General features: G+C 35.6%; 2 long non-coding RNA genes across 2 annotated transcripts; one reads left to right on the top strand and one right to left on the bottom strand.

Moving 5' to 3' along the window:
* Positions 1 to 4,492: 4,492 nt before the first annotated feature.
* On the bottom strand, positions 4,493 to 9,578 carry LOC118144445 (uncharacterized). The gene is made up of 4 exons (XR_004729258.3): positions 9,338 to 9,578; positions 7,273 to 7,375; positions 5,807 to 6,112; positions 4,493 to 4,741 (listed from the first exon to the last, which is right to left on the bottom strand). It is a non-coding gene; the product is annotated as an uncharacterized LOC118144445 (long non-coding RNA).
* Positions 9,579 to 9,655: 77 nt separating this feature from the next.
* LOC118144444 (uncharacterized) lies at positions 9,656 to 26,313 on the top strand. The gene is made up of 3 exons (XR_004729257.3): positions 9,656 to 9,942; positions 12,186 to 12,266; positions 25,274 to 26,313. It is a non-coding gene; the product is annotated as an uncharacterized LOC118144444 (long non-coding RNA).
* Positions 26,314 to 27,818: the final 1,505 nt, after the last annotated feature.

Below are 27,818 nucleotides of genomic sequence, written 5' to 3' on the forward strand. Positions count from 1 at the left end.
ATGATGCAGGCTTCGGAGAGCTAAGTTCCTTCTATTGTCCTCATATAAAATTGAAGACAGAAAATAATACCAACCTGACTGTGAGCTAACACACAGATGGTTTCCCTGGTAATACATATGTGAGAGACTCCAGAATCTCCCCAATTTCCATTCACTCTTTCACAGTGGCTGTTCAAACTGCTAATGTGGGTGTGCCTGTGTGACGGCAAGCCATTTTGTGTGTAAGTGCTTATAAGTGACAGGGCAAGGGTGAGGGCAAAGCAGTGTTTACCCAAAAGCAAGTGTATATATGTGTGTGTGTGTGTATGTATATATATATATATATATCCTCTTAACAATGAGTATGGGAGAGCAGGGGACATGAAGCCATGAGGATTTCTTTGAGTTCTTATAAATGTGATAAAAGAAGAACTTAAGTGAATTTGGCAGTACATAAAGTTATTTTCTTTCTAAAATGAAGGTTCACAAGCCAAATCTATGTATTCATGTTCTATTATTTAAAATACTGAGGACTGGCTGTGTTCTGGGTTTTACGAAGCAGTGGAATACCTCTTCAATAGCTCATGAAAGTTGTTTTTCTCTACTGTGGGTTTAAGAAACCAACTCATACTCTGTTAATAAGAGCTAATATTTCTGCATCCTAACTGTGTCAAGTATATTCCTAGGGTTTTATGTACATTATTTCAATTAATATTGCAATAGGTATCATAACAATCTCAAGAAGATGGTCTTTTTTGAAAAGAATAACTGAGAATAAGAGAAAGTAAGGAATTAGTCCATGGTGATCCAGACAGGATGCAGTGGAGCCAGAATTTAAACTCAAGTGTCTGACGCCACAACCATTCTTTTTATCAGGAGGTAACATTGCTGTCCCAAAGCTGTGAATGGTAGCGCCAATTGAAAGGGAATACAATATCTTTGAGCTCTGTGGGTGAGATCTTTGCTTTTTTTTTTTTTGGTATTTTGTACGATCTTATTAAATGTTGAAACTAAAAAAACAAACTTGTAACATGATTTTGAGTCTTAATCTCATAATTAAGCATGCTGTTGATAAGTTAGAGAAGGTGGCACATAAATGCAATTCATCAGGACAAGAATGAAATGAATTATTTGCTGAGTTATTTGAAACAACAGAAGTACAAAACAGAGTAGAACTCACATTTTATAATAGAAAAAAAAAAATCAGGAAGTCAGGGGGAATGCCAGGTGAAATGCTTTTTGATCTGAGCAGGAAACATGTTACTTCATTCTGGTTTTAGAATAGGAGTAGTGATCATCACCAACACAACTCGTTTTCCTTCTCTAATTGCAGACTTGTGGGGAACTGAGGAAGGCTCGGTTGTGCAAGAGTGAAGCTCTCTCTGCCTAAACGCTTCTGAAGTTGCCTCATGTTGAGTGAACACTATGAGGTGCAGAGCTTTCCACACGAAATTGTGTATCTGAATTTAGGGAAAAGCACCCTTCCCTAGGCATCTCCCTAACATATTGAACATGTGATATGTCTTTACAAGCTGATATCTGCAGAGGCAGTGAGACCCAGGTTTTTCTGTATCCCATCTCTCTGTCTCTGTCATCTTATCACAAATTACTTGGTCAGAAGAAACAGGCTTTTTTGCTTTTCCTTCCTGTCTGGTCAGGACTTTCCTTCACACTGTATTGCTCTCCTTGTTGAGGGAGTAGCCGTTCCTTCTCCCTTTCTTAACACTATGATGAGACAAGAGATCTAAACATGCTCACGGATATGTTTTGAGAGATATATTTAAAATAAGGTAAAGCTTTATTACATTTTTGTTTCCATCTAAGCCTGTCTTTGAAGAAATGGTCGTGTTTTTTTCTTTTTTTTTGAGATTTAAAGATTTAATAAGGATGAAAAGAGAATAAAACTAGCAAGCTTTGAGTTAAAGCAAAAGATAGCCAAAATGATGCTGGTTAGCAACATGAGTTAAGCCACATAACAGCCTTATGGGGATACAAATCAATGATTCAGAGATTAGTAGTCTGAAGCTCCAATTTAGGTAGCAGAGAGAAACTTAAATGTGGTTAGTACCAGGAATTATAGTTTCAGTTAGGGTCTTAAGGCACTGATGTCCAGAAAGAATCCCAGCGTGTTAGAGACTAGATGACAGTGGGAGGTATGATAAAGAGAATGAATAATAAAGATTGTGCAAGTAAAGGTCTAGGGTAAGAATGTTGTGCTAAAGAGAGAAATTCATTCCCTGTACAAAATATTAAATCACCATACTCATTATTGCATTTACTAAAAATAAACAAGCACTTAGGGAAGATCGCTGATTCCAAGCTGTATATTTTAAGAGTGCCTAGAAAACAATGTGAGAATATTAAAAAAAAAAAAAAAAGAAGAAGAAGCAGCAGCTAGGTCTTTGTTTTATAATCAGTACTTCTTTATTCTTCGCAGGCAGGAGTAGTGTACTGCATGAGGAAGACAACAGTGTTAATAGATGGCAGGAAGAAAGAAGGACCTCTCTCTTCTTGCTTCTACCCTTTTTTTTCTGGCAAAGATATTATAATAGAAGAGAAACATCAGAAAAAAATTTAAGGAACAAATATTTTAAAACATAAGTTGAAATCCAAGTTAGTCAAGAAATTGAGAGGAAACCTGTTTTTAATGAATTCAGATGTCTGGTTCTAATGGATAATAACATAGGGGGCGTTGAGCAAATCTGCAAAACCTCACTGGTTGTTAACAACAGTGTCACAACAACAAGCTGGAAAATGACGAAGAATTAAAATGGCCCCAGTAAACTGTAAATAAATAGGCAAAGTCACTGTCAAAGTCAAGAAAATGCTTGATATCACTGTAACAAAACAATTATAGGATAGATTGTGAAAAGTAATGGTTTGGGCCTTCATCTGAATATAGTGACAAAATATTATTCTCTTTCTGGAAAGCATGCACAACCATCAAGAAGGGAAACAAAATTATAAAACCCAAATAAATAAATAGAATCTATTTTTTGGGGAAAACTAGAAGTCAACCCAAACTCCAGATTCTCAAGTAGCTGGAATGATGCTCAAATGAACAGAAATAGAATAGGTGGACCCCTGAAAGAAAGTGGAGGCAACAAGGATCCCATTGGGAGAACTGGCTTTGACTGTAGATTTCAAGAACTAGCAAAAAAACCATTTTTAAACTAAGAGGCCTAACCTGAAGTGTGAAACCGAAGTCCGCAGTGTACAATATGAAGAGCAACATGATAGAGTGTAGTCTTTCTATCAGGGAAAAAACCCATGGCTACTTATTCTTGTTGGTTGTAGAGAATTCACAGCTAAGCAATTCTCAGGCAGATCATGGTCACTGGATGTATCCCCTGTCTCAGGTGAAAATTCTGAAATAGCCAAATCAGAAAAATAGACAACAAAAACAAAACAACAACAACAACAACAAAATGTATCCAAATAAAGAATAAATTTAAAAGGCAGAGTAGTGGAATAAACAGAAAAAGAAAATGAAGATGAAGGATATTGTGGCAGCTGTTGCTTTCCAACTTCTATGCTTGTCCCCTAAACCTAATCTCATCCATTTTGTGAGCAACAGAATCCTAATTGATAGTTTTCACGACCCATCTAGCTGAGAAACTACATCTCCCAATTTCCTTTAAACATACACATGGCTCCTTGAGTAAATTTGGGTCAAAGAGATATATAAGCAGAAGTGTTAGGTGAAACTTTTGTAGAATTACTTGAAAGGAAAAATGGTCCCTTCTTCCCTCCCTCATTCTCCACAGTTGAATTTCTAGCCAGAAGGCGATACAGTGAGTCAGAAAGATCGTAGTTAATATTGTGATACACTTACCAGCTTGAGGCTACCTGCTACCAAGATTTTTTGTGTGTTTGTACATGAATTGGGGATAAATTTTATTTGTGTTATAGTCTTTTTGGGTTTTAGTGCTACATGCAGCTGTAAGCAAACTCACAACGGAAAAATGTCCTCATGGAACAGAGTAAAAATTTTCATTTGACAAGACTTTACTTATTAAAATACAGAAATAATTTAAACATTCTATAAAAGAAGTATATAAAACAAAAGCATAAGTACTTGAGAAAAATGATATGATAACAGCAGGAAATTAAAATAAGTTGGTATAACTGGAAAAAGTGAAAAGAAAAAATATAAAACCATCACAAAAAGCAGGATCAATTTTGAGGATCACAATGAGAATAAACACTGTAGAAAACAATTAAAGACATTGATGACAAACTGAAATGAAAATCATAGAAGAGTTTAAAAGGATTAGAGAAAAGCAAAATATATTAAAATACTCATAATTATTCTTTTGCAAAGAATAGAGAGATCTATAGAGATCAGCAAACTATATTAAAATACTCATAATTATTCTTTTACAAAGTTAATGGAAAGATTGAACAAAACAAATATTTAAAGATATAATTTTAAAATAAACAAAAATTTGAATTACGTGTTGAAGGAACATACTGTTTTCCATGAAAATTTACCAGAAAATTAACGAAGGCACATACTGGTAAATATGCTGAACTTCCAAGATAATGATGGTATTCTTTGGCATCACTTATGAACAATGAAAAAGCCAAGCTAGCCCTAGACTTCCTTAGACATGAAGAAAGTACAGTAATACCTCTGATATCTGTGTACATAGTTGCTAACTTGGTGTCCTTGCCAGGGGTTGCAGTGTGGCAGAAATGGAAGATCAGTGGAGGCTTCCATTTCACCATCTTTTTCTGCCTCTATGTTATATTTTATATCCTGAAAAATTAAAACAGTATGTCACAAGCATTCTGATTAATAGGTCAATGGAACAGAAGAAAATACAAAAGAATATACACATTGGATTTAATATGGTAGCAGTATATCAAATCATAAAATGAAAATATGTTATTTAATGAATGATGTTGGGACATATGGATAACTACCAGAAAAAAAAAATAGTTTGATTTATACCCAATTCTTTACATGAATAAAATTTCAAATGGGCTCATGATTTAAATGTACAAAATATAACTATTAGAGTTTTTTTTAAACTGTGGGAGAATTATTTTATAATCTCTGAACAGAGATTTTTTTTTCTATGACACAATACTTTGAAGTCATGAAAGTGTAATAAATGTTAATACAAACAAATGAAAAATTATATGTAAAATCTGGAAAAATATTTATAGTTTATATAAATAATAAAGATTTAATTTTCTTAAAATATGAAAAGTTGCTAAAATCCAGTAAAAACTTTGAAGCCATAAAAGTGCAACAAATGAAAAAATATACATAAAATCTGGAAAAATATTCATAGTTTATATAAAAAATAAAGGTCTAATTTTCTTAAAATATGAAAAGTTGCTACAATCTGATAAAAAAAGAACACTTTTCGACATGGAAAAATGCAAATTAAAACTACATTGATGTATAATACTTTACCTATCAAAATAAAGATTCAAAAGTTTGGCAAGTTCTTGCAAACATAGAGGTATAAGGAAACAAGATTTCTCTTACATTGGCGGAAGTGTCATGAATTGGCACAACTGCTATGAAGGGAAATTTGGCAATATCTATCAAAATTACAAATGTGAAACTTATGACAAAGCAGTTCTACTTCAAATTTCTACAGATATAGCTTACATATGCAAAATAATGTTTATGTAAGGTTTTTTCTTTAAAAATTCTTAATAATGGTATTTCTGGTTCTACAGCCTTGAGGAACTGTCTTCCATAATGTTTGAACTAATTTACATTCCCACCAGCAGTGTAAAAGCATTCCTATTTCTCCATATCCTCTCCAGCATCTGTTGTTGCCTTTTTAATGATCACCATTCTTACCAGTGTGAGATGGTATATCACTGTGGTTTTGATTTGCATTTTTCTAATGAGCAGTGATGATGAGCTCTTTTTTCATGTTTGTTGGCTGCATAAATGTCTTCTTTTGAGATGTGTCTGTTCATGTCCATCACCCACTCTTTGATGGGGTTTTTTTCTTGGAAATTTGTTTAAGTTCTCTGTAGATTCTGGATATTTGTCAGATGGATAGATTGCAAAAATTTTCTCCCATTCTATAGGTAGCCTGTTCATTTTGTGAGTAGTTTCTTTTGCTGTGCAGGAGCTCTTTAGTTCAATTAGATCCCATTACTGGACAAAACAAAAATGTCATTAACATAAAATATGTTAAATAAAGTATGGTATATTTAACTAATAGAAGACCATTTGATAATAAAAATTAGTATGGAACATTTACAAATATTGATATGAAAAGTTCCCCAAAATATAGAATTTTAATAAATAAAAAGAACAAGGTATGAGTGTGTGTGTGTATTGTCTGTGCATCGACACACATTTAATTACTATTGAAGAATACACAGAAATTAATAACTGGTTTTTCATGAGAAGGGAAATAATGGACTCTGAACAGATATAGGAGAGACTTTCTACCCTTTATCCTTTTGGAATTATGAGACTTCCTGAATTTGAGCATTAATAAGCTAAGACTAGCCCCCACAGCACCGAAAATATAAAGCAAATATACATGTATATATATAACAACTCATGACTTACAAGATGTAGAAAGAATGCAGTCATAAACAGAACTTCTCATTAGTGAACTAAGGAATAATTTATACCAAACTAACCACATTTCTTTTAATAAATTCAGTGATTTGTTAAGGGACTATTACAGATAGGTTGTATTTTGACTCCAGATTTTTAAACAAATCACTTAGGATATTTCTGGGCAAAAATAAAATAAATGCAGGACATGGCACTTGAGTGGATTTACAACCAGCTGAAAACCTACAGCCAATAACAAGAAATATCACCCCTGTGGTGATATAAACTGCAAGAGAGGCGTTAAGAGCCATTCCCAACAACTTGCATTGATATTAAGATTTGCTAATATGGTTTAAAAGAGAGTTGTCATCCAAAATAGTCTTATGTATTAAATGGGTGCAAATGTAAGTGTGGTTTTCACTATTACTTTTAATGGCAAAAACTGCTATGACTTAATTGAAATAATGTATTGAATAGGCTTGGGTTCCTAGCTATGCATGATAATTTGTTGGGAAAATTTATGAAGAATAAAGAGGAGAAAGCAGTAATAAAAGCACCTTCAGAATGCAATGCAGATGTAACAGCTGTGAACAAAGAGGAAGAAGGATGGAAGATTAGGCAGGAAGGGTCTCAGGCTGTAGCCCACTTCCAAAAAGGCTTTAGGCAGGACTTCAGCCCTCAAACCAAGGTCACCTGTTAGAGGATACCTGCGTCCATAGAAACAGGCCAGCACTAGTATCTCTCACCTTGTCCAGTCTTTGGCTGGGAACAGCGTGGGGAAAGTATAGCCTTATGAGAATGCAGTAGTTGTTTCCAGAGGGGTGGCAGTTACTTCCCACAGTGAAAGATCTGAAAAGCACGTATGTCATTATAGTCTATCCCTTGCACAGATCTATTTGTTTATGACCATTCGAGGGGCAGCTCCTCCATGGTTTTTTGGGGAATTAGGAGGGTTCTTCCTTCTTTATAAAAGGGACACTTACAAGTAGGAGATTAGTAAGATGAATTGTTGCCCCATCACTGCAGTTACTTACTCACCCTCAGCTGTGACCATAGCAGGTATTGATGGCTTATCTGAGGCACCTCTCTCAGGATGTGATTTATGTACATCTTTTCACCATTAAAATTGCTCCAGAAATCACCTGAGTTCCACACGTATTCCCTCCTGCCTCTATTGTGAACAAGTGGCCCTTCCTCTGCCTGATAATCAGTGTCAAATATTCCTGTCAAGATGGTGGTACCTCTTCTCAACTGATAGTTTTTGTCAAAAATTTTAAAGTACCCTGGCAGCAGCAACAGATTGTGGTTCAAAAGAACCCTTACCATACTACCTGGTAATGATTTAGCAAGATGCTATAGAAAGGGGACCAAGACTTATACCCCTGCAGAACTCAGAACTGTAGAAACAGGAACTGGGAGTGATGGAGAGTAAGCCACTCCTACTTCCACCTCTTCGTTTCTGAATCCATATATTCTTTCTACTAGGGGAGGGTGGGGGTAGGGGAAGCAGAGCAATGTAAAGTTTTCTGATTTAATATATACACTTCATCATGAAGGAGAGAAACCCATCCTTTCCGAGTATTTCTCTAAGGTGGCACTTTATCTTTGCCTATGAGGCTGGCTGCCTGATTGCATGTGATATACTCACAGGATTCCATGACTACAGACCTGTCCCTGAACATCCTTTGCTGTTCTGATGCCATGTTGGGACAGATTTCCCACTTATAAGTTAGGTATTCCTTAATCCCTTTCATAGTACTGTTGGATGATACTTTTGGGGCAAGAAAAGCAAATCCATATCTGGAATAAATCAGTCTCTGAAGAACAACCTCTGGCTCTTCCAGATCACAAGGAGTCCATTGCAGTCAGCTTATTACCAAGTGACTCATGGGTCTTTGAGGTAGCATCAGATTGGGGGTTCCGCAGTGGTCTCTGCTGCTGACAGGTTGGAAATTCAGAGGCAGCAGTGGGTATATCAGTAGTGGGAGTTTGTTACCACTTCATATAGAGTCCATTTGTTTCTATAGATCACATACTGGTTATTTTTCTAGTATTTGAGTGTCTAATGAATGGTTGGGCCAATAAGAGACTTCTCTATCACTGTGACCCCATTCCACTTTAGTATTCATTATGTCAGTAGTAGGGGTGACTAGTGATTAATGCTGGTATCTTTATTTGGCTTGCTGTAACAAAATACTATAGACAGGATTATTAAAAATAAACACTTTTCATAATTCTAAAAGCTGGAAGTCTGAGATTAGAGTGGTTGGGGGTCTATAAAGGCCATCTTCTGGTTTGCAGACAGTTGTTTTCTCTTGGTATCCTCACATAGTAAAGAAGACAAGAGAACTCTCTGTGGTTCCTTTTATAACCGCATTGATACTGTTATGAGGGCTCCACTCATGACTTAATTACTTTCCAAAGGCCCCACCTCCTAATACTATCACACTGAAGGTTAAAATGTTAGTATATAAATTTGGGGCTGGAGGCAAAAGATGCAGTCCCTTGAAGCTGGTTAATGTCAGTTGCCTGATTCATTTTGTCTGGTGGGATGTTCTGTGCCACTTTAATGGTAGAGGCTTTCTGTGGGGCACTAACTTTAGAGCCCATTTAGAGACACAAGCATTGTCACACTTTATGCTCACCCCCGTATTACTATCCATATTCCTCTAACCAGACCTCCTTATCCACCCTGTCTCATATTTTCCAGCCCTTGTCCTATCAGTCCCTTGATTAGTGGGCATGACTTTGCTTCAGGATTACAAGGACTTGAATTGTCATTGATATCAATCAAATACCACGTTTTCTCACCATTGATATTTCCAACACCATAGGCTCTTCCAGATTGTATGACCCAAGTGGCAGGGCTGTTTGCACCACAGTATAGACTTGCTGAGAAGCCCTGTTATGCTTTGAGCACCACCCAAAGCTGGCAGCTTTTGATATCATCTGGTATATGAGGTACAGAAGTAATTCTTGGTGTGGCCATATTGTTTCTAGACCCCAAAGAGGCCTACCAGGAGCTGCTTCCATTTTTACAGTTGCTCCTACCTTGCTTATCATTGTGACTGTTGTGTCATAATGGCTTCTGGCTTCTGGCTTTTGGCAGTTAAGAACTGCCACCTGGTCCCTATTACTTTGTGGTCCTATCATCCACATGGATAGTAATGATCTCTGTGACCAACTCTCAGGTCTGGCTTACAAAGGACAGTCACCATTGAACTTCTGAGTGATTCTGGTGGCAGTCTCATCAGTGCATTCCTGACGGCCTGGTGAATGCCTATTCTCTGAGTCTTCTCATGGACCATGATCCTCTTGAAAGTCTCCTGGATTCACATAATGTATTTATCCCAACGTTCTCTTTGCTGTCAGCTTTATTATTATTTCTTTCTCTGCTGGCTATAAGTACAACTCAGGTATTTCTACTTTACTCAGTTTGAGTTATTATTTTCTCTGTGCTTCTAATAGCCATCTAGCAGTGACTTTGCCTTCTGGGACCCCCTGGGATCTTTGCCAGGATGTTAATTCTTGTGTACCAAGTAAATAACCCCAATGAGATGAATAATTTTGTATTCAGATTTGTGTTATTATCTCCTTGATTAAGCACCCTTAAAACTCAAACTAGGGTTTGTGACCTCTCCTGGATCCTTGCTGGTACATCTTCCTAAATCTTGCAGTTCCTTGGGCATATAATCTCCTTTTCCTCAATCAGGTGCAGCACACAGTATGTTAGGCTATGCTGAGATTTTGTTTTAGTTATAAGCGTGGAAGCCAGGAGAGAATGTGGAAATGTTGGGGGATTGGCAACTTGTGGGGGTGGATGGAGGCTCTGCAGAATCTTCCAGCTTGAAGAAATACTAGCTGTTACTAAAGAGAGGTATTGGAGTTCTTATTAGATGCCTCAGAACATTTGCAAGATTAGTGTGTTTTGCAGAGTCAACATCTCCAGAGGCAATCATCAAGCTATTTCAGTCCCATCTTTCAGGACTCATGATCAGGGCCCTGACCTGTCTTAGCTGAGAAGTCTCTGGAACTCTGTGTCCCATCAAATCCCAAGTGTGCTTTTTGGCTATATTCTCTCTTCTATCCTTCGTGGTGTTCTCCTATAGTGGATATTTTCTGAGGTCACCATCCATGAAATTCTTCAGGAATCAAGCTGCTGCCCTGAGCCAAGAATCAGCTATATTCCCCTGACCAGTCAGAATGGCTTTCATTTTGTACAGTAGGTGGTGAATGAGCCAGGCTCCAAATTTCATCTGACTGGCAGGCTTCGTGGACCACTCTTAGTATTGTCTGTGTAATTCAGGTTCTTTGCAAAGCAAATGCCAAATGGAATTGGATTATGAGGATTTCCTTGGGAAACACACCTGTGAATGATAAAAATTAAGAAGCAGGAATAGGCAGAGAGCACCTTTAGAATGCACCATAAACCTGATACCTAATAAAGAAAGGGGAAGGAAGAAATAAGGAGGAAGTGTCTCAGACTAGAGGAAAGTTTAAAGTTTTTGCCAGAGGGAGGGTAGCTTTTGAGCCAGGGTTGCTTGCACTAGTACTTCCCACTGTGTTCAGTCATTTACTGGGCAAAGCCCAGGAGTACCATGACCACTATGCAAATGAATTGGTAGATCCAGATGTGGGGATTGGAGGACTGAAGCTGTCAGTCAACTATTATTCCCAAGCTGAGAATCTACATAGCTATCACATGCACCAAGTGTGACCAAGCATTCAACTGGGGTAAACACGTAGTCTTAAATTTGGATTTAAAAAGAAACAACAAAAACAAAACAAGTAATTCATTCATTCTTACTAGGGCAAAAGACACAGTATGATAAAAGTTAATTTAATAAAAATCTGAGGATTCTTACTCCTCTCGTTTTCAATAATGCAACAATAGGGAGTAGCACCCTTAGATGTGATTGGCATCTCATGCTGCACTTGTTAGAATATTGCGTCCAATTTCCAAACGGTAATAGCCCTCCTGTTCCTCGCACTGATGAGATCCCATCACTGGTTTGTTACAAATTCTGTGTGACAAACAACTATATACAGAAGAAAGCCACATGAAATTCTGGTCAAACAAACAGTTGAACGAAATGGAATATTTAGTTGGCAGAAAAAAGTACTGTCAAATATTTGAAGGCTGTCTTGTGGAAGAACGAAAAGACTTGTTTTGTTTTGCTCTAGGGAGCAGAATTAATAACAATGAGAGGTAATTACAGGAAGTCAGATTATAGCTCAGTAAAAGAAAATGTCTGTAACAATTAGAGTTATCCACCATTTGAACCGGCACATCAATTACATGCCAGGTCTCTGATCACTGTCTGCAAGAACACCTCTCAGGGACGCCCTAGAATTGACTCTTGCATTTGGAAGGAACTGAGTCTGATCTTTATGTCCCCTTCCAATTTATGATCCACCAATTTAAATGGATAGAAAATCACAAAGCATTACTTAAATTTTTGGTCGACTATAATCTCAGAAAATTCTATTAATAGAAGAGGAGCTTGAAACATCTAGATCAAAAACTATAGAGGTGAAACATTAGTTGTTGTGTGAACAGATGGCACACACTTACTACTTTTGATACAATAATGTTTTGTGGCTTTAATAGCACTTTTTTTCTGGAATAAACTTTAAAATCACTTGGTTCATTTTACAGATGAGGAAACAGGCTCTGACTTGATCACATTCATGTATCAATTTAGTGGTTGACATCCTGAAGACTGGATTTCAAATAAAAGTAAGTATGTTCCCACAACACTGTACTATTACTATCACCTTTCTATAGAACAAAGTTCTTATTTGGATAGATCATTATGGGGCCAGTAAACAAATAAATAATTTATTTGAAATAGATGAATACTGAATTCCTTATTAATGTTATTTAATTAAATATATATTAAATCAGCACCGATTATATCACCTAACATTATTCTTAGTACTGTGGGGGATATATTGCTTTATTTTTCTTCTTTAAAGAAAGACCTTTAAGTGCTTTTAGTTTCTTGTTAGAGACATGGAACATACATAGAGAAATATTGAGGAAAATTACTACACTCTACTTTTATGAAAACTGTTAAGTCAATTTTTAAGCACTATTGAAGGTTTTTAAAAATTCACATTGTGTATGTGTGCATGTGTGTGTGTGCAAAACTTAAGATAAACATTCAGGCTAGTTGCAGTGGCTATGTCTGTAATCCCAGCTATTTGGGAGGCTGAGTTGAGAGAATTTCTTAAGTTCAGGAGATTGAAACCAGCCTAGGCAATGTAGTGAGACTCTGTCTGTAAAAAAAAAAAAAATTTTTTTAACTAAACTGGGCCTTCTTTTGGTCCAAACCCTTATATTCCTGGGAATTGTTGCTTCTCCTCCTTCACAACCTTCGTCTGCTAGTTTCCTATAAAGATGGGAGCAGCCATCTTCAAAGGAAATGTTCTCTTTGGCCAAATTGATTCAGCCAGCAATTGCCACCTAATCCATGCTTACCAAGTAGCTTTCTTTCCTGGCAATGTTGGCCTTAGGAAAGGCAGAGTTAATTTAGATCAGTTTCTCTCGTTTAATTTTTTTTTTTTGAGACGGAGTTTTGCTTTTGTTACCCAGCCTGGAGTGCAACGGCGCGATCTCGGCTCACCACAACCTCTGCTTCCTGGGTTCAGGCAATTCTCTTGCCTCAGCCTCCCAAGTAGCTGGGACTACAGGCACATGCCACCATGCCCAGCTAATTTTTTGTATTTTTAGTAGAGACGGGGTTTCACCATGTTGACCAGGATAGTCTCGATCTCTTGACCTCGTGATCCACCCGCCTCAGCCTCCCAAAGTGCTGGGATTACAGGCATGAGCCACCGCCCCCCGCCAGTTTCTCTCTTGTTAGCTGAAGTTGAAATTTGTAATTTGGAAATCCAAACGGGGCCAGGGGGTTTTCCAGTATGTAGAGGGAATAGCAAAGAGAAAAGAAAAAAAGGAACAGAGAGGAAGTCAGACAACAGAGAAAAGCCCTCAGCACTCAGACCCTGTGTTCTAGCTGCTCCAGAAGTCCAGTGGCTTCTTTCCCTCTTTAGTCTGGTTGTTCAATTACTCCCTGGATTCTAGTTTTTCAATTACTCCTTGGATTCCCTTGAATTCCACCAATAAATTATCTCTCTTTTCACCTAAAGTCAGTTCAAGAGGGTTTTCTGAAATTCACAATAGTAAGGTCCTAGAAAAGTAAAAAAAAAAAAAAAAAATCTGAAAAACAAAGGTGACTCAATATATGTCACATACCCAAATAGAGACAATGCAGCATAGTGGAAAAACTGCTGACTGGAAGTGAGAAGGTTTAAGTTATGGCTCCAGCTCTGTGTTGACTAGATAAGCTTTGACCCATTTTTAAAGTCTCTAGTTGGCTAATCAGAAAAGTCAGAGGATGGGGTGGGCTTTTTACAACTATCTTAGTGGAAAACTCTCTTCAAACAAAACAAAACAGATAAACCAATATATTAATCAGAGGGAAGATACTCTGGTTTGAATGTTTTTCCCCTACAAAACTATGTTGAAATTTAATCCCTAATATGGCAGTATTGAGAGATGGAGGCTTTCAGAGGTAACTGAGTCTCGAGAGTTCTGCATTCATGTATGGATTAATCCATTCATGGATTAAAGGGCTAAATGGATTACAGGGTTAACATGGGACTGGGACTGGTGGCTTTATAAGAAGAGGCAGAGAGACCAGAGCTAGCACACTCAACCCCCTTGCCATATAATGCCCTGGGCAGCCTTGAGACTCTACACAGCATCCTTACCAGCAAAAAGGCCAACACCAGATGCAGTCCCTCCCTACACCTTAGACTTTCCAGTGTCCATAATCATGAGAAATAAGTTCCTTTTCTTTGTAAATTACCCAATTTTTAGTATTCTGCTATAAATAACAAGAAACAGACTAAGAGGAGAAGAGAATGGGGACAAGGGGTCCAGGTCCTCTCTCTTACTCCCCACAAAAAGCTTCATGGAACAAATAGAACAAAGCACTAGAAAATGTCTAAGTCTCAAATCATCTCTATCATTCTGTGGTTTAAAGAACTAAACAATAAGGAGTTTTAGTTAGGAAAGGTAAACTGTTAGTTAAATTCCAATAAGAAAAGCAGGAAAAAACATTCTGGGGTGGAACTAGTAGCTAATTATACCCAAAAACTGCTTTCGACAAGTAAAAGTTCCCTGACAGATTCTCTTGAAACATCCACAGGGAGAGTTACTCCATTTTTTCACTGATGGCCTATTATTCTTCTCTTCAGAGATCAGTTGAAGATTTTTTTCCCACCTGCCACTTGTAAAGAAAAGGCAAGTGATACTTGATGACAATGTAGAAATGGGGCCATCTTGACATAAATAGAATGATTATTGTGATGTCAATTCTCAGATCAAAAGCAGAAAGAAATTCTGAGGATGAAAAGCAGTTAAAGGCATAAATATAATCAAAAATAAAAATCAACCCTCAGATCACTGACAGAAAACAAGTTGGTGCTCGCCTGCTGATAATCCCTAATTGAATTTTTTGACCATAAATACACATTGATTTTTTTCTTCCACTTGTTTAAAAAAAAAACACATTATTTTGAAAATTATATGCTGAAAGGTGGTTTTAGTTTTCAGTTTGTAAAAGCAAACACCCTTTACAGAAAATAGGTCTGCAGTGCTCCCCCATTCTGACAGACTCATTCTCCTTCATGAGAGATATTGTATCTAATTTTACTTTGTTTGAAAAGTGATCTACTCCTTACATTTCAGTCAGTTCTACAAGTCCTGAGCATATCTGGTTCTATTCAGGTAGCCTGAAAACCTCTATAGAATAGGCTGTTTCATGAGCTTACACATTTTCTGTATCTCATTGTTGAACCGGAATAGTAATACCTTGTATTTTCATTTTTTCCAACATCTTTTCTAAGTGATGGTAGCAGTTTGTAGGTTTTTTGTCAGATATCCTGGAGATAGGAGAAAGTTTTAATGACTTTCTGTTTAACCAATACCATAGGCAGCAAGAGTCCTTTCATAGCAGATGGTAAAAACTACTGCAAAAAAGGAGAATGAGAACAATGCCTAAGGTTAAACAGCAAAATCTGGGCCAGGTTTAGGCTTATAATTTTTGTTGTCTGAATTTCTCCTTAACAGTATATGTGAGGTTCCACTGACTCTCAGAAAGACAGAAAGATCCAAGAAAACGGAAACTGTGTTAGATTTGGATCCTCAAAACTTAGTTTTTTCCATATTCTGCATCATGCTCTATGTTGTGATAAGAACTTACCATTTAACATGTCAGTCCATCAGATTTTTAATATTGTTGAAAATCTCTGGATAAAAATGCTCATAAAAATGAATATGAAGGTATATAAATAAACTCTGTAAACACATAAATATAATGTGCTCATGTTACATACTTGCAATATACAGAATGTATTTCTTTGATTCAAAAATGAACACTTTTTTGTTTCAGACATTTCCAAAATTATAATTTACTGAAAATTGATATTATTATAAAGTTGCTGTTAACCAGGCAACAGTTGTGATTTATCAATGACTAATCCTGGGTAGAGAGCAGAGCTAGTTTTCCATTCTACTATTCCTTGAATTTCTCTGTATCTTTAAAATTTTTCATAATAAATGCTTTGTGGAAATCTATTAAATTAAATAATTTAATCAAATCAATCATTAATTAAATTAACTTAATTAAATAAGCCTATTTAATTAAAGTCTTTGTGGCACAGGGCATAATGTTTTGTTGAAAAATGTGGACATCAATAGCTCTCACTATAAAAGTATTTTACAAGATTTAGACTCTGAATATGCAGAAATTCTAGGAATAATGTAACCATTTCTTTTTGCTTATCTGATCTATGAGACAGATAATTTTAAAAATCTAAAAGAGTTCTTTTAAAAAACATAAAGTCATTTTCAGTGACAAGAAAGCATCCTGTCAAAGGTTAACTGGAGTCGCTTTTTTCATCTTGGTGCTACCAAAAATAATGGTGAATTGCACAATATAAAATACTCTTAGTAATATTTCCAAAGCTATATGTCATAAAAAATGTATAGCTTTAACTTTTGTATCTGAGCATTAAATAAATATGCTAGCTACCACTTAATAAACATCCATAATGTTTATTTTAATAATACTTAATATACTTAATCCTTAATCCCTAAAAAATTATTTTCTTCATTTTACAGATAAGGCAACTTAGAGGGATTGGTAGCTTGCCAACTGTTCTATAGTTACGGAAGTAGTAGAGCCATAGACTAGAAGAAAATAGGTGCAAATCATATATATAAAATAAAGATTTTGTACTCAGAATATATAAAGGGCTCTTAAATAATAAACAATAAAAAATGAGCAAAGTATTTGAACAAACATAACTAAAAATATAAAAATGACAAATCAGCACAAGAAAAGATGCTCAAAAACATTAGGTTTTACTGAAATGTAGATTAAATCATGTGATACCCTTACACTCAAATTGGAATGTCTAAAATTAAAGGATTGACCATAAAAATTTTTGGTCAGGATATAGAGGAGCTGGAACCCTCAAGCACTGAAGTTGAAAATTTAAAATGATATAGCCACTGTAGGAAACAGTTTGGTGGTTTTAAAAAGCTGAAGCATACATGTACATATGATCTAGGCATTCTACTTCTAAATAATTAAAGAAAAGATATAAAAGCATATGTCTGTAAAAAACTTATACATGAATGTTCATAGTAGCTTTATTTTATAATGGTCCAAAACAAAACAACTGAAATGTCCATCTATGGGCGAATATATAAATAATTATATTCCCACAATGAAATTCAATGTATTCAATGAATATGTATTCAATATGCAGTGGAATACTACTCTACAATAAAAAAGGATCACACTATTGGTATAGGCAACTACATGGATAGATCTCAAAATAATTATGTTGAGTGAAATGTAGACAAAAAGGGTAAATGTTGTGTGACTCCATACATATACAATTCTAGAAATTGCAAACTAATGTAAAGTGACAAAAAGTAGTTCATTGTTTTGATGAAAAGAGAAAGGGAGGGGTAGAAAAAGTTACTTGGAAAAGTGGTAGTTGTCATTGAAAATCCCTATTGAAAGCCCTATAGACTGCTGTGTAAAATGGCTGATTGAAAAGACACAAATCTAATTTTACTCCAAACCAAACTCCCACTATAAATACAAAAACATTCTATTTTTTGAAAAATAAACCAATAGATAGTGGGAAAACAGGAAAGGAGAAAAAGCACAAGAAAAATTTGGAAGCTAGGAAAACAGATGGGTAAATGGTAATTGACAAGCATATTTGAGAATGTTGACTCATTAATAGGGATTAATAAGGCTAAGATTCAGCATGGTTTATGCAGAATCATAAAGATTTACCTAAAAACAGAAAATGAGTAAGACCAGGTTTTACTGTGAGAGGCGATGAAGGGAAGGGGGGTAAATAAGGTGAATCACTTAAAAATGTAATAAATGCTTGAACAGTCAGATCTCTTCCCTAACTCTTCACAGTCTAGATATTTCTCACAATCCAGAAGAACACTTGAATAGTTTTCTTCTGCAGAAGGTAGAGGCCCTTTTGTTTCCTATTTGTTTTGGACTTAGTGACACCAAACAACAGAAGTCCTACTTTCTATACCATAAATGGTGGGATTAGAAGAGTGTGCACAGACTGGATTTTGAGACCCACAGATTTTTCCAACTTTTTTGCCAGAGCAATGGTAACCATGCTTTCACCTGGCAGATAAAAAACTGAAAAAGTCTTATTTACGTAATACGATCATTCCAATAGAAAAGGATTAAAGATACAGACATCAAGATTTTATAAACAGTCCAGTCTAATCTTCCTACAATAAAGCACATAGCTGACAAGCCCAAACCATTTATTACTCAATAGCTTTACAAACACCATTTCAGTCCCACATTCTTAACTATGAGCATGTAACCAAGGATGGCCAGACATCTGAGAAGTCACTAATATGAAAGTTACGGCCTAAAAGAAGTAAGTAGAAGCAAGCCACACAAAGACCAGGGGCTATTCTAGAAAGGAAACTTGGAAGAGTTGGGTTAAGTTGTACTGTGAAACAAATCACTAAAATTGGAAACATTTGAGTTATTTTATGGGGAATGAACTGGAGATTTAATGGTTTCCAAAAATTTTAACGAAATAAAGTAGTTCCATCTTTAATTCACCCTTTCAAAAACCAGGTACTGCTGATTCCTAATGAGGGAGGGAGATTATTCAGTACCAGCTGAGTTGGATATGTCTTTTATCAATCCTTATTAAACAGATTTCTCAGGTACAGTGAGACAATTACCATTTGTCCATTACCTTTCAAGTTATTTGTTTTGGGTTTTTGTTTTTGTTTCTGTGTTTTCCTTTTCTCTTCTCTTTTTTGTTTTTGAATTTAAAAAATTAAATCTAGAAGTGAAAATCTCAATAGAATTAAATTATAAAATTAACCCAGGATGCCCCATATTTAAACAATATGGCTTCCAAAAAGAGAGAGCAAAGGAAACCTAGACGATATGACCTATGAAAGCAATTAAGGAAAAAAATCACTAAAAAATAAGGGCATGTTTTCCATATTTTAAGGGTCTATCAACACACACTGGTGAAAATAGGCTCACCCTACTATACATAATGGTGAAATTTCAAATGCTGGAGACAGATAATGCTACAGGCTTCTAAAAAATAGAAAAAGTAGTTAATATAAAACAAATTTGCAATCAAGATGACCTTGGAATTCATAATAGCATTGGTGAAAGCTAAAAGAAGATGAATTATTGCTTTTAGAATTCTGTAAAAAATAATTTTCAATCTAGAATTTTATTTCCAGTTAAACCATCCATCAACTGTGAATGAAGAATAAAGCTATTTTTGTATGTATATATGACAAACAGATACCTCTCACAAACCCTTTTTTAGCATGTACTATCAGTCTGTTCCCATAAAGTAAACCAAAATTGAAAAACATGGCATACAAAAGAGCCCTCACAAAAATTCCCATAATGATAGCAGTGCATCAGACAAAGAATAATCAGTCAAGACAATAGCTGCAATATGGTACTATTCAAGAGAGATGTTCTCAAGAAAAAAACAGAACCAAAAAGATTACCTTATGACTTCTATTTCACTGAAAGTTATGAATGAACAGCCACAGATTATCTGAGAAAATTCTAGAAATACAGATGATACCAAAATTAATAGGAAAAATAATATGAGAAAGAGAATACATCAATGAAACTGGAATATAATTTTTTAAATTTATTTTTTATTACACTTTAAGTCTGGGGTACATGTGCAGAACGTGCAGTTTTGTTACATAGGTATACACGTGCCATGGTGGTTGGCTGCCCCCATCAACCCATCATCTATATTAGGTGTTTCTCCTAATGCTATCCCTCCTCTAGCCCCCATCCTCCAACAGGCTCTGGTGTGTGATATTCCCTTCCCTGTGTCCATGTGTTCTCATTGTTCAACTCCTACTTATGAGTGAGAACATGAGGCATTTGGTTTTCTTTTCTTATGTTAGTTTGCTGAGAATGATGGTTTCCAGCTTCATCAATGTTCTGGAAAAGAACATGAATTCACCTGTTTTATGGCTGCATAGTATTCCATGGTATATATGTGACACATTGTCTTTATCCAGTCTATCACTGATGGGCATTTGAGTTGGTTCCAAGTCTTTGCTATTGTGAACAGTGCTGCAATAAACATGTGTGCATGTGTCTTTATAGTAGAACAATGTATAATCCCTTGGGTATATACCTACTAATGGGATTGCTGGGTCAAATGGTATTTCTAGTTCTAGATCCTGGAGGAATTGCCACACTGTCTTCCACAATGGTTGAACTAATGTATACTCCCACCAACAGTGTAAAAGCATTCCTATTTCTCCACATCCTCTCCAGCATCTGTTGTTTCCTGACTTTTTAATGATTGCCATTCTAACTGGCATGAGAGATATCTCAATGTGGTTTTGATTTGCATTTCTGTAATGACAAGCTTTTTTCATGTTTGTTGGTCACATAAATGTCTTCTTTTTAGAAATGTCTGTTCATATCCTTCACCCACTTTTTGATAGGGCTGTTTTTTTTCTTATAAATATGTTTAAGTTCTTTATAGATTCTAGATCCTAGCCTTTTGTCAGATAAACAGATTGCAAAAATCTTCTCCCCTTATATAGGTTGCCTTTTCACTCTGCTGATAGTTTCTTTTGCAGTGCAGAGGCTCTTTAGTTTATTTAGATCCCATTTGTCAAGTTTGGCTTTTGTTATCATTGCTTTTAGTGTTTTAGTCATGAAGTCTTTGCCTGTGCCTATGTTCTGAATGTTATTGCCTAGATTCTTTTTTATGGTTTTTATGGTCTTAATTTAAGCCTTTAATCCATCTTGAGTTAATTTTTCTATAAGGCGTAAGAAAGGGATCCAGTTTTGGCTTTCTGCATGTCATGTGGCTAGCTGGTTTTACCAACACCATTTTTTAAATAGGGAATCCTTTCCCCATTGCTTGTTTTTGTCAGGTTTGTCAAAGATCAGATGGTTGTAGATGTGTGGTATTATTTCTGAGGCCTCTGTTCTGTTCCATTGGTCCATATATCTGTTTTGATTATCAGTACTATGTTTTTAAGAAAAATAGTAAGAGGAAGGGCACATGATAAGACAAAGCTCAAAGAACTTATAGAGAGGAAAACTAGTTTTTTTAATTAAAAGAAGGCTTTGATATAACTGCTATAAATTTTTACAGACATTAGACTAAAAAAAGACCAAGATATTTGCTATGCACACACACACATGCACACACACACTCTCTCTCTCATATTCATTTATATGTAATAATAATCTGCATTAAGTGTAAGCATTATATGGCCATAAATAATGTGCAAATCCAGTAAGGTTAGCTGTGAACAATGTTTACATAGCAATTTATATGCTGGATATTGAAATAACAGAAACTTTTGAAATAAATTTTCTAAAGAATATGGAGAGAAAGGAAGAAAGTATAGATAGGACAGAAAAGTCCTAAATTCTTCTTGTCTCTGGTAGAATATAAATAGATTTGTCTAAAATTGAAGAAAATGAATAACTTACATTGAAAATGAATGCAAAATCTGAAGAAAGGCCTAAAAATTAAAAATGGTTTTCTTAAAAAGTGGGGCTCAAGAATTGAGAAAGCTGCTTTTTAGAAGCTTTATAGTAATAGTTAAAACACAAATTAAATATGCTTTGAAAATAAATACAATAAGCATAATCCATAGTAGCCAAAAAGTGGAAATAACACAAACGTTGATCAATTAAGGAATAAACACAATGCTGTATATCCATACAATGAATATTATTCAGCCACAAAAAGGAATGAAGTACATACTACAACATGAATGAACCTTGAACACGCTATGCTATGTAAAAGAAGCTAGACACAAAGGCCGTATTTGGACTGATTCCATTTACATAAAATATCCAAAATAGACAAATTCATAGAGGCAGAAAGTAAATTAGTCATTGCCCAGAGCTGACTAGTTGAATGGTAGTAACTGCTAGTATGTATGGTGTTTCTTTTTGGGGTGATAAAATTTTTCTGAAATAAAATTCTGGTGATGGTTGCAGAAGTTAATGACTCTACTAAAAATCACTTGATATGGTTTGGCTGTGAACAGAGACTGGTGACTTGCTCCTCCTTGCATTCTGTCATGATTGTGAGGCTTCCCCAACCATGTGGAACTGTGAGTCCTCCATTAAACCTCTTTCCTTAGTAAATTGCCAGTCTTGGGTATGTCTTTATCAGCAGCATGTAAATAAACTAATACAGTAAATTGGCACCTGTAGAATGGGGCACTAATACACCACTTATGTGTACACTTTGAAATGATGAATTGCCTATGTGAATTACATCTCAAGAAAAGGCAAATACAGAAAGAAGGGATAAAAAAACAATGATATAGCTCAAGTTAAAGAATGAATAATGGGTCAGAAAAGTAAAGGGAAACCTTCCTGGACATTGAGGGCATGTGCTGAGGCATAAGTCATGAAAAATATGGAAGTTCAAGAATTATGAGAAATGTAGCAAGAGTTGTTCAGGAGATGAGGGAAAAGAAAGGAAAGGTGAGCTGATGAAGGCAGGGGAGCTAAGTTCAGAAAAATTCATACGATCTGATTGGTAACTGTTCATTAGATCATGAGAAAGGGTTTGGATTTTAACTTGTCATAGAGCACAATGGGAAATACAAAATGATGAGGAAATGATTAGGGGTGAGAGCCAGAAGAACCTCTTTAAAAGTTCATGGATAAACTAAAGAGAGTGTGCATTGTGGCATGAAGTAAATAGGTAAAAGCGTGACAGGGCATATGGTCTAGAGGACTATGTACTTATTAGAGTAAGAGAGGGTTAAAACGGAATTCCTGAAATAGAAATAGTATGATAGAAGAGTGGCTAAAATTGGGAAGTGAAGAGGCAAAAATAAAAGATGACTGAGTTCTCTAGTTAAAAAAAAATTTTTTTAGAAGATTAGTGGAGGAAGAGAAGCTTAAAGATAACAAGTTTATTTTGGAGGATGTTAAGTTTGAGATTCTGTGGATTTTCCAGTGGAGACTTCTCCTTCATATCTTTAGCATATTTTGATCCACAAGTTTTTACTAAAATGAGGGAAGCTTTTCTTCAGAATAAGAGTAAATGGGTGTAAATTAGACAGAAATAAGTGATCTTTCATTCTTCTGAAGTCTCGTGCACTTAAACACTGTAGAAATCTCTACATCTGTATTATAATTATGTATTGATGATTACAGGATGTTGCCTTGGAGTTTTGAAAATTTAGAATTCCTTTTGCAGAAAATCACCATCTAAAAATGATGTTATATATCAGTGAGTACTTTGCCACAGTAGGCATTCTACATATGCAAGGAAGCTGGGGTTCTGAAAATTCAAATTCATTTCTCAAGGTTATCCATTTAGTCAGGGAGGAAACCAAGCCTCAACACAGTTGTTTTGTTTTGTTTGTTTCATCTTCTAGGCTAGTGATATTTTTACTGTGTTTCTCTGCCTCCCTCAAAAGGCAAAATACGTTGGATAAAGAGTCACAAAAAAGATGGCACGAAATGTACATTTAATGCTCAGCTTTGATACTTTGTGACTTTGGACAATTACCTCCGCCTTCTGAGCATCAGTTTTCCTCCAATAAAATGAAAATGTTACCTCATCAACATTGACAAGGAACGCTGAGATGTTCTTAATCAGCTTTTTCATTATAGATCTCCTTTTTATTTCTATCACTTACAAAATAAGAACAAAACAAAATGAAACAAAATAAAAATTATTAATTCATATCAAGCACACATGTGGCAGATATTTTTTGTGATAGATGACTATTCTCATATCAAAACATACAGGTATGTATGGATATTAATATATGATAGACAGAAGAAAATCTCATCCCTGCCCCTCATGTCCCGCCAACTTTATTACGTGAATCTTTTTTTTTTTTTTTACATTCATCATTAAGATTTTATCTTACTCATGCTAGAATTTTTTTCTTTAGGACAAAACATCTTTAAGCAAAAATTAGAGCATTTGTGCATATTTTTCAGTTTTACAAATTCATACAATGTTTTTTAATATTAAATCCTTTAATATTAAAAAACATCCATATTTCTTGTTACATAGTCAAGAAGATATTCTGAAGCCATACGGTGGATCTGTTTGTCAACTGTGGAATGATATTTTAAGCACTTTGCTGCTTTAATAGCAACACTGACATCAATACCTGGAAAATTATTTTTAGCTAGATCCTCTTCTTCAATATTTAGAACATTATGACAACACAAGAAGCAGTACTACCATTATGGCATCTCATTTCTCAGTTCTAACATTTAGCATTTTCTTAGCATACAGGGCAAGTGAAACATGACATGGAGGTAGAATCCATATACAAATTGAAATAGAGAAATTGCCTCCAACCAAAGCAGAAACAGATGGGAAGGTCCCAGAGGAGCTGTATCCTAAAGGGAAAGGTACAACCTGCCATTCCCACTTACTATTGCAAAACTGAATGCTAATTAGGATAGACTTTTTTTGCAAAAGCTTTGAAACAAAAATAACTATTTTGAGAAAATTGTTTTCACGTTCCTTTTTAGAGATTTTATTTTTTAAAAGGTCTAAATTTACTGATGACCATGTGAAAAGTGTTCAATACTGCCACACATATAAATGATTATTCTGATTCCTATAGATTTTAATTTTATATCTTGGTAGATTAGACAGATATATAAAGAGAACATTGCTTCAACTGATGCCTTTTGACATGTTTTGAGGTTAAGACTTTGTAGTTTATCTTCTGTATCTTCTGATTGTTTTCCCCATTATTTTTATGTTTACCTCCTTCCAAATATCTTTCCCTTTTGCTACAGTGATCTTTTAAAAACACAGAGCTAATCATGTGCTTTTTATATCTTGCTTTTATAAACTGTCATAAATTTATTGAATCAATTAGTATTTATTAAATGTCTCCAACTATTAAGATTCAGCTAGGCAATGTAGAAGACACAAATACCAGCAGAATACAGTATTTTTTTTCAAAAGACAGAACCTAGTAATAAAGATACAAGATATGCCCATGTCAACATACACCTTTATGTAGTACTTCATTATTACAAATGTCTCCCATATATCATTATATGTGATGGTTACAATCTTTGAGAAAGGCAAAGCAAACAGATGTATTCATTCTTTTTTTTCTGTCCACAGATAATAGTGAGCACCCACGATGTGCCAGGAATTGAAGTAGATTCGTGGGATGAGGACAAGACAGAATCCACATTCTTTATGAGTTCAGAGATTAACTGAGAGAGAAGAAAAGGACAGTGGCAATCCTCCATGGCAAGGGCTCTATGGGGGTGCAGCATCTTGTAAGAGAACACAGAGGACAGATGGCCATTCCAGACTCACCCGGAATTGAAACTGGGCTCTGCACCTTGGGAATCACAAGACTTAAAACAGGATATTTCACTTCCTCCAGTCTGTTTCTTATCTATAACATGCATCTATTTCATATGGCTATAATGAGGAGTAAATAAGGTCATCTAGGTACAGGATCTGATACATGAGTTAGGACCAGCTCGTTGCATCTCAAGGAACGTGTTGATCTACTTGAACTCTCTCTCTCTTTCCCCAGCTCCATCTAGCTCTAAGTGCTTTATCTCCACTCTCAGTTGTCAGACATTTTGCAAGACAAACAGCAGCATGCAATGGGCTGGAGAAAGAAACAGCAGAAAGCAGAGTCAAAGAGCCCAGGGAGCCATCCATCACAAAGCTATCCTGCCTTAAAGTGAAAAGTGCAATTCCCTAAGACTCTGGTAACACCCGTGACTGAACATCCTGCTAATTTTAGCAAAATAATAAATATGAGTAAGTCTTGTTTATGAAACTGACTGCAGCCAAATGAAAGTGGGAAACCTTAGCTTACAAAGAAATAAAAACCAGAAGCTCTTCCCTTTCAATTGAAACCATGATTAACAAACATTTGTAAATCCAAGTTGCTCTCAAAAGATCAAAATTGGAATGATTCAGTGATGAGAGCTTGCTAGAAAAATTGTCTTCAGTACTTGCAAAACCAGCATCAATGAAGGTAGGAGAGTTGAAAGAGGCAGAGAGGATTAGTGAAGGAAACTATTTGTTTAGGTTCGTATGTGCTAAAAACCCAGTGAAATAAAAATTGTAACCAAGGAAGAATAAGAGAATATTAAAGCAAAGTATTTTCTTTGATGTTACTGCCTGCTTAGCTTCTTGGAGAGAAAATGAATGTTTTTAGATCAGATTTAGAAAAATGAGTAATAAGAACAAGAATAAAGGTTTCTTTTTTAAGTGATTGTATCGTCTTTCTTCAAGTGTGTTGTAAGTTCGTGGAGGATAGGGTTTACAAATTTCCTTCTTTGTTCTTCTGTAGTGCCTGTACTACATAGACCTGACATAGAGTAGGGGTTCAAAAATAAGTCCAGCTGGGCAGATCGCTATTAATAGAAGATAAGCAAAGCACAGGACATTGAATATTATTCTTTTATATGAATTTATGTTGACATTACTTTTTCTTCGTTGAAAAGGAAAGAGGACAAGATATAGAAATGAAGCAATATCTTGTTACTTTATTTCACTTACCATAGAGATTGTCCCACAGTGAACATTTAATAAATATTTATTGGAGGAGTTAATAAGAAAAACAGCATGCAGATAAACAGATAAGAAACACTGCATTTCTGTCGCTTTGGTAAAAAGAAACATCCTCCTCTCATTCCAGAAGGTGGACTGGCAGCAGCAGCAGCAGAGGTAAATGCAGCTGTATTTTTTTAAAAAATAGAACCATGGGTCTACAGGTTAGAAACTGTGAGCTTCTGAAGGGTGTGAGTCACCAGTTCTTCCAGTGGCTAGCACCCAGCTGGGTCCTCAACAACACCTGTGGAGGTGATGGAGTCATTTATTGTAGTTTTCCTTTCCTTATCTCATTTCTTAGCTGCCCAGATTCTTCATGTTTACCTGAAAATTTCTCGATTTACCCCAGTGCAAGCAATCAAACAAAAATTTCAACTTTTTTGATAGTATGTTCTTGTAGATTTGTTGACTACCTTTCCTGATCATAATATGATCTTTTGGAAAGGAAGCCTTTTGTGAGATATGCAACATGAATCTTCTGTCCACTTTCAAAGCCTCACAAAGCAAAAGCCTTGACTTTATGATGTGTTCACCCTGGATTTCAGGCATATCTTGGAATGCCAGGGGACTTTTGGAGAGACATTAAAAACAAAGCTCTAGTTACATGAGGTATCATGTCTTTCTAGTCACAGAGGTCATTTACCCAGTAAACAAATATTTATTGAGTACCAGCTAGGTAGCAATGTGCTAGGCTTAGAAAGCTATAACCTCTGCCCTCAGAGAAGATGTACAATGAACAAGTAAAGTAAATATTTCAAAGAATTATGGAATATTATAAAAGCATGTTACAAAACGATCTAAGATAGTTTAGGGCAGGAGGTCAGAAAATGCTTTCCTAGGGAAATAATATTTATGCTGAAACCTGAAGAGTGAACTGAGTTGTACAAGCATGGGTCAAAGAAAGGGCAGTGGGCCATGGTGAAGAGATGAGATGTGGTTTTGAGGGCAAGATGATGTCTGTCATGTCAGTCCTATCTTGAATGTTTATTTCAATTAACACCTGAGAACAAGTGCCACGTCAAAATAAAGAGGGTGAGGGCAGGGAAGCTGGAGACTGGGACTAAATCTAGAAAAACTGGAGACTCTC

Source organism: Callithrix jacchus, chromosome 9, assembly GCF_049354715.1.
Source record: "Callithrix jacchus isolate 240 chromosome 9, calJac240_pri, whole genome shotgun sequence".
NCBI classification, from domain to species: Eukaryota; Metazoa; Chordata; class Mammalia; order Primates; family Cebidae; genus Callithrix; species Callithrix jacchus.